The sequence below is a fragment of the Olea europaea genome, unplaced genomic scaffold, assembly GCF_002742605.1.
Source record: "Olea europaea var. sylvestris unplaced genomic scaffold, O_europaea_v1 scaffold876, whole genome shotgun sequence".
NCBI lineage: Eukaryota > Viridiplantae > Streptophyta > Magnoliopsida > Lamiales > Oleaceae > Olea > Olea europaea.
The window spans coordinates 57,146-65,304 of NW_019267219.1; the positions used below are offsets into that span (position 1 = coordinate 57,146).

General features: G+C 33.3%; 1 long non-coding RNA gene across 1 annotated transcript; it reads right to left on the reverse strand.

Annotated features, from left to right (window-relative positions):
• Positions 1–1,161, reverse strand: LOC111392055. The gene is made up of 2 exons (XR_002702205.1): positions 416–1,161; positions 1–273 (listed from the first exon to the last, which is right to left on the reverse strand). It is a non-coding gene; the product is annotated as an uncharacterized LOC111392055 (long non-coding RNA).
• Between the last annotated feature and the right edge of the window lie 6,998 nt (positions 1,162–8,159).

Here is an 8,159-nt window from a genome sequence, read left to right on the forward strand (position 1 = left end):
TGACAAGGAGTGAATAGATATGTGATGTTATGTAAGTCGATACATTACAACCAAATCCTTGAAATCAAAATCATTTATTATCAATAGAACAACATAGGACATCTATGACTACATTGACCACAGCAAATCTACATCCAAAGCTTTACTTCAATTTCACCAGGCCTTTGTCAATAGGAAGATGTCTAGCTTTAATAGTTAGTTGCTTGTTATAATGTGCGTAATAGAAAAAATGACCCTCTGGGGGTTTACCACAAGTCTTACATTGGAGTCCCTCTGAAAGAAAAATAAAATTGAAACAAGATCTATAAATAAGATAGTGAAATTAATCTATGAAAATCAATTATTTTCCCTCAGACCTGAGGACTACTTTAGTTAGCTGAAAGTTTTGAATTATGTTAAACAAAAACCAAAGTACCTTCAAATGCTGCTGACTAGATGAGTGTTATTCTTGGCTCAAGAAATTATGTTTGAAATCCCATAGCTTCAATAAAACATCCACAGCAAGAAAATTCAAAAATCCTTTTCTTGGTAACATTATTCCAAGGACACAAAGGAAGAAAGCTAACAACTTCTGAGTATATTTCTAAAGTAGATAGAGGTATCAAGCACTTCTCAACCTACAAGGGTATAATAAATTACATAAAACTCGAAAAGAAATTTTGTTCATTGTTGGAATTTATTTAAAATCGAGCTTTTAAATACTAATTAGGATTGATTGAAAGTTTCAAGTTTAAAAGGTAACGACAACTTTATATCCACAACTTAAGAACATGAATTTAGATTTTTGGTAATATTTTATCCCTTTTGAGCATTTTGAATTCAAATATCACATCACAACTTAGAAACTGACAATTAACAAATAAAATTATTGAAAATATATAGGGTAAAATGTATACGTAGTACACATTTTTTTTTCACATTTGCGTGCAACACTACCCGAGGCGCCTTTTTCCTGCAAATCGAAGACTACACATCGCATGTTGGCGCTTCTTTCCTTTTTCCTTCAGTGATCGCAGATCGAAGACATTGACCGGCCGAAGGCGTCTTGAGCCCAGTGATGATGGCGCTTCGATGGTAGTGTGTGGTTAAGAGAGAGAAGAGAATGGAGAAATATACAGAGAGAAGGGATATGTTAAAATGATTAGGGATTGGGAAATTTGTTGGAATGGAAAGAGGTAGGGTGGGTGAAAAGATTTGATTAGATATTTTTCATATTAATTTTGTATTGATTAATTTAATAATTTTTAATTATCTCCCGATTTTTTAAATTAGAATTAATTTTCTTTAGTTTTAAATAATATAATTAAAATGTAAGGTTTTATGTAATTTTTCCAAAAAATTAATACCCATTGAACGTACTAGAAACACAATAGGCCTGCCCTAGTCCAAGGTGAAGTAGGCCATCGCCTAGAACCGGAAGATCTAAAGGACCTCAAAAAAATTAGGGGAAAAATCATATATAACAAAGTAAATAAAAATATTTCAATAAATACTCATCATTATGTTATAATTTATAAATACTTGATAAAAAGCAAAAGTAAATCAAAACTACTAGTTCTATAAATTCCCCTCATTCTTTGTAACTGAGAGCTAACACTAAGCGGCCGTTAATTATAATTCCTAATCATTTGATTAATTGACAATCATGGAAATTTCAAAATACAACCATGAAGAGGATACATTGCGTGGATTTGATGAACTCCAAGATAACATGCTGTTGTGATCTTAAATTTCTTTTGCATATAGAATTCAAGATAAAGCCACACTATTTGAGTTGTTAGAAACAATGATAACTCACTAGCTATGTATAATAGAATAGTTCGTGTGAATTATTATTTGCCATCATTAGTTTTGTATTTTTTTTCCCTTAATTCATTTGTCTTTCTATTATCGTGCAATTTAATGGGTTCAAGGTGTTTGATAATTTGCCCCAACTATAAACTCAGTTATTCTTTGTGGATATTTTGTTTTGATTCTATCATAAACTTATTTGATATCTCCATTTACATTAGTAATCATAAGATCAACTAGTGAAGAAAACGTTCAAAACTTGTAAATTAGAGTGATTTGGTGACCACAAAGTATCATAGAATGATATATTACATAAAATGGTTAAGGACTAAAGAGAACAACTTATCCAAGATGTCTTGTTCAGGATTATTTAAGCACTACACCATTTTTCTTAGAATGAAAATTTCCATATAGTTTTAGTAAAATGAAAAGCATCCCTTGGGTTAGACTCTTTTTATTTATCCTCCTGGTTGAAATTGGAAGCAATATGTCCTGCTTGCTACGTTTACAGTTTAATTTAAATTTTTTCCCTTTATGTATATGCTTCTTGTCTAGTTAATTACTTGTACATTTGAAGTTGTAAGGTTTTAGCATGTGTCGTCATATTTTACAAAAGTGTTAACACATTATACATTGAACATGTTGGGTATGTTTAGAAAGAATGGAACTAAAACATGAATCAATATTTGCCATGGATTTCTTCTTTAGTTTTAGGTGAGACTCTGATTGTCATTCCTCGTAAACATTTTGATGGTTTCAAAGTACGTGAGTTACAACTTCACATTTTTGTGATATGATCACCCTTTCTCATTTTGGCTAAAGATGGCATTCCTAACTTATAATATCTCTACATCAACGAAGTTGATAAATTTGACTATGTTATTCTCTGCATTAGGGAGTTGTTTCATCAGCCAGCCATGTATTATGAGAATCACCAGTTCTTGAGTTGCAACTTTTTCCAATTCCAAATATCTCCAACTTTTGGATAACTTATGGTTACCACAGGACATTCAAGACAACTTTCGAAACTACTACAATGTGATACATTTTTTAGGACTTCTACACCATCCCACTTTAGAAATGGGGATTGGAATACAGTGGAATTGTATAAGACCAATATCATTAAGAAGAAATGGGATGGTAGGGACTCAATTGGAGGAATATAGGGTTTCAAAAAGAGAGGCAACAAGAAATGATTGAGATTTAGATTTAGATTATCATAACACAATTAATATTTGATTTGCAGACCCTACTTGTACATCACATTTTGGATGTGATGGACATGGAAAATAATATTTGTGATAGCATTTTTGGTAGACTTTTGGATGTTAAAGGAAAATCTAAAAAAAGGCATTAACTCTCATAAGGACTTTGAAGCTATGAACATTAGGCATGATTTACATCCAAAGAGTAAAGGAAAAAAATTCTACCTACCCGCTGCTCTTCACACCTTATCAAAACCTGAACGACAAATATTTTACAAAAGGCTTGCCAACTTGAGAATACCGATGGTTATGGATTTAATATTAGAAATTGCATTTCGGTGGAAGAATGTAAGATAGTTGGACTGAAGTCGTATGATTGTCACATTTTAATGCAACAATTATTACCAGTTGCATCGAGGGGATGTCTACCTAAAGAACCAAGGAACTCCATTTTGAATTTGTGTTTATTTTTCAATGGAATATGTCAAAGAGTTGTGAAAAGAAATAATGTCGAACAATTAGAGGAGGATGTGATAGAAACTGTATACATGTTGGAAATGTACTTTTCACCTTCCTTTTTTTAATATAATAGTTCATTTGACTATCCATATTGGAAGAGAAGTTTGTTTATGTGGACCAGTACAATATCGTTGTATGTACCCATTTGAGAGGTAGTACTCCTTCAAGTTATTCCAAAAGCTAAATTCATTATCAAATTGATCTTATATGTTTTATATATTTGTATGTATAAGTATATGAAAGAGTTGAAAGGGTATATTATGAATCGTGCACAGCCTGAAGGATATAGAGCTAAACGTTATATTGTTGAAGAAAATGCAATGGTTTGTAGCAAATACATAACACAAGTATCTAAAATAGGCTCTAAGCTTGTAGGCAATGAAGAATATGAGAATGATTTCTTGGTTTAGGGTGTAAATATATAAAGGGAAGCCTCTTGTACTATCTGGTGACTTGTTGAAAGTTGCTCGTCACTGTGTGTTGTTAAGTAATATAGAAGTTCAACCATACATAGATTATGTTTATTAAATATCTACTTCGATAAATTTGAAGTTGTTTTACAATATTTATTTTTGATATATTGTGTTTACCTAGGATGCATATGGATGAACTCAAGAGTTTTGACAAGTGATTAGAAAGAAATGAGACTTTATTGCATAAGAAGCAAATTTATTCTTTTCTGCCTGGTTAGATGATATACACACACAAAAATATAAGTCTAGCAGTTTTATTAGTTATTTTAATTCTAACATTTTTAAAATAAAAACATATTAAATGTCAGATGTTGGTGAACAATGTTACGAACAATTTGATGTGTCTTACACGTGGTCATAGATACCAATGCATGTCATATTCTAGATTTATCATAAATGGTCTTCGATTTTACACTAAAGATGTAGAAATATCACACTTAGAATGTCTAGCCAAGCTATTGGCGTGACTTTCCCAAATTGTAGTCTCGCCTTGACGCACAACTTAATGGATCTAAAAAGACAGTCCTCCTCCAGACGAAAACCATCAGTAGTATCTATATTCCCATTTTGTAAGGCAAGAAAAATGTCTTTGAAAATGAGACGTGATATATACTCTTTCTTAAGTCTTTTAAAGCCTATGATCTTGAGGCTCATGATGGACAAGAGAGAGAGTAATGGCTTAAAGTATCAGCTGCTTCGATTTCAGTAACCTTTTTATGCTTCAAAACGAAATAATAGGCCTGTAAATATGGAATTCAACTGCCATGCTTAGAATTCAACTTTTTCTAGAAATTAAAGAAGAGAAGGGCCTCACGGTCCAAATAGAGGACAAATTCCTAGGTAACAAGCAACGACATTAATAGCGCAATGCTTGTACAACTGCATACTACTTTTTATCATAAGTCGAGTATCGTTGTTTGGCATAATTTAATTTCTCCTAAAATAAGCAATGGGATGGCATTGCTAACTCAAAACTCCACCTTTTCCTACCATTAACGCATCACATTGGAACTCAAAAACTTTGGAAAAATTAGAAAGTCACATGACAGGAGCTATTGTCATTCACTTTTTGATCAACTTAAAAGCCTTAGCCCCTTCATGGGTCCAATGAAATTTCACTCTCTTCATGCACTCCGTGATAAGAGCCATGATCGTGCTAAACCCCTTGATGAAACGACGAAAAAAGCTAGCTAACCCGTGAAAACACTCAACGTCATGCATATTTTTGTATTCAGGCAAGCCAACAATTGCCAGAATCTTTACGGGGTCAATAGATACTCCATACAGAGACAATGAACCCTAGGAAAACAACTCTATCAGTAATGAAAGAACACTTCTTCACATTAGCATACAAGCTTGTTACACTAAGTGTAAAACAAACATGTGTCAAATGATCTCGATATTATTCCCTAATTTTACTGTACACAAGAATATCATCAAAGTAGACGAAATGAATTGACCCATAAAAAATATGGGCCTATCTAATCACCGTCATAAAAGTACTTGGAGCATTGGTTAATCCAAAAGGCATGACCAGCCACTCATGAAGACCATCCATCGTTTTAAGTGTAGTTATGCATTCATTACCTGGGTGGATCCTAATTTGGTGATACCCACTATTTAAATCAAATTCAAAAAAGATTGTGACACAGACCATCATGTCCAACATATCATCAAGTCAAGGGATTGAAAAATTATACTTGATAGTGATCTTATTGATGGCACGACTATCAATGCACATCTTCCAAGAACCATATTTCTTAGGTGTCAAAAGATGGGAATTGCTCAAGGACTTATGATCTCATGGAAGAATCCTTTCTAAAGGAGTTTAACCATTTGCCTTTGGAGCTCAGCATACTTAGTAGGATTCATCTTAAAGTGAGACAAATTTGGGAGAGATGAACCTAGAACAAGATCTATAGCATATTGAATATCCCGTAAAAGAGGTGACAAATCAAGGAAGTCATTAGGAAAGACGTCATGAAATTCTTGAAGAAATGATTAGACCTCAGGATGGGTCACTATTAGAGAATCTGATAGGACTTCCATAACAAACACGACAAACTCGTCCATCAGTATACACTCAAATTCTATAGGGCTAATTACATATTATCCTTTCCACTTATCAATTTTCTTGTCTTGTTGTGAGCCAACAGATTTTGTTGGTAAAGGATTAAGGTGAATCTTCATTTCATTAAATACAAAGGAACATGAATTTGACCAACCATTGATAGTCACGTCCAAATTGAACAACCAAGTTCGACCAAGAATAATGTGTCCGGCATCCATAAGAATGATGTCACACCATATAGGATCCTTATACTCAAGAAATTGGATAGGTACTAGACAACGCTCTTTTACAGCTATAAAAGAAGTGTCAACTTAATAAATGCTACATGGTTAAGAAAGAGGAACTGGTTTCAACCAAAGATGGGATACTGTAATCATTGAAACCACGTTAATGCAACACCCACTATCAATAATAATTTTGCAACCCTTATCATTGATCTTGACATAAGTATCAAAAAAGGTATGACGATGCTAATCATCGATATCTTTAGGTTCTTTCGGCTCATCTACGACTTCCTTCCGCTCCTCAATAACTAAGTCTCAGCTCGGACTTCTGGAGGATATATGGCCGAAGCCCTTATAGTTGATGCACTACGAGCAAGAAGTTCTTGAAATTTCAGGAGCTTTACCTTTATTATCTAAAGCAAGGGGCACATTAGATATAAAATGTCCTAGAAGGGTTTTTGACAAGAGGAGGTGGTGCCGATGAGAAGGAAGGGCTGTTGTCACTACGCCTTCTGTACAGAGTCTTTGTAATCAACTTGTAATCTCGAACTAAGGAATAAAAATGTCAAGAGTGGTGACACCTTGAAGTACAAGCTCACATCTAAGATCATCTCTTAGGTCCTATCTAAACCTACTCAACGTTATAATCTCATCCTCATTGATGTCACATCACGATTGAAATTCTTCAAATTGAGTAATATAATCAGTCACAGGATGATTTTCTTGTGTAAGGGCATTCTACTAGTCCAACTAATTACCTCTGTAAGATTGGGGTAAATACTTCTCTTGAAGTTGATAATTAACTCTTTTTTTCCTTCCAACGGGAGGTGCACAACGCCTCTCAAGGAGATCCTTAACACTTTTTCGAAAGAGTTGGACAATCCCGGTTAATTTCAAACTAGCAAATTGAACTCTTCGATCCTTTGGACTCCATACATTTACAAGAAATAGTCCAAGTCTCTAATCTATTGAGTGAAAACTCTAGGATCTAAGCAGCCATCGAAAGTAAGAATATCTAATTTGATGATTCAAAAGTAACACTCTTCATGGCAATGAGTCGAATGAGTACGTAACAGTCATGGCCTTGTTCAAGCTCTCGATCTTGTTCTCCATTTCTTCATTTACGTCGAACATAATATCGACCACCTTGTGATGGAGATAGGATATATTATGAGATGCTTCAAAGTTATCAGCATCCGTAAATAGAAGGATTTGTTCTAGGTTGTTTATACAGTCATCTCAATTTGGATAGTCGCTAATTGAGCCTCTAGTAAGTTAATAGTCGAGTGAGGGCATCAAATTAGGAAGGGTCCATAGTCAAAGAATTGGAGCTAGATATGACAAGACAACCACTACATAACTACATGCAATATAATAACAGCTAAATGAAGTTTATGGAGAGAGCAATAAACAACTCATTCAAGAAATGAAAATGACAAATTGTGCATTTAAATTTTAATTTTTTTAGATTATGTAAATCCAAATATGGCAAGTTGATATTGTTGATCCATGTAAAATAATAAAGCAATGGTCAAATACTAATCAACAAGTTAATAACATAAGACAAGAAGGACAAAAGTGGAAATATGACAAGTCAAGAGATTTAACAGGCCAGGAGTTAATCATGTGAATTTTAGGTAATGATTAGAAATACAGAAACACAAAAATTAATCAATGCAATTCTAAAATAAATAATAATATAAATCACAGATAAATTAAAGGTGTAAATCCCGTGTTCGTTTAAGTAGAGCCAATCAACACGATGAAAAGAGGTTTTCACTTTTCTGTTTGCTTTTTCTTTTCTTTTCTTTTCTTTTCTTCTCTTCTCCTTTAAAAAAAAAAAAAAAAAAAAAAAAAAAAAAAAAAAAATTTTTAT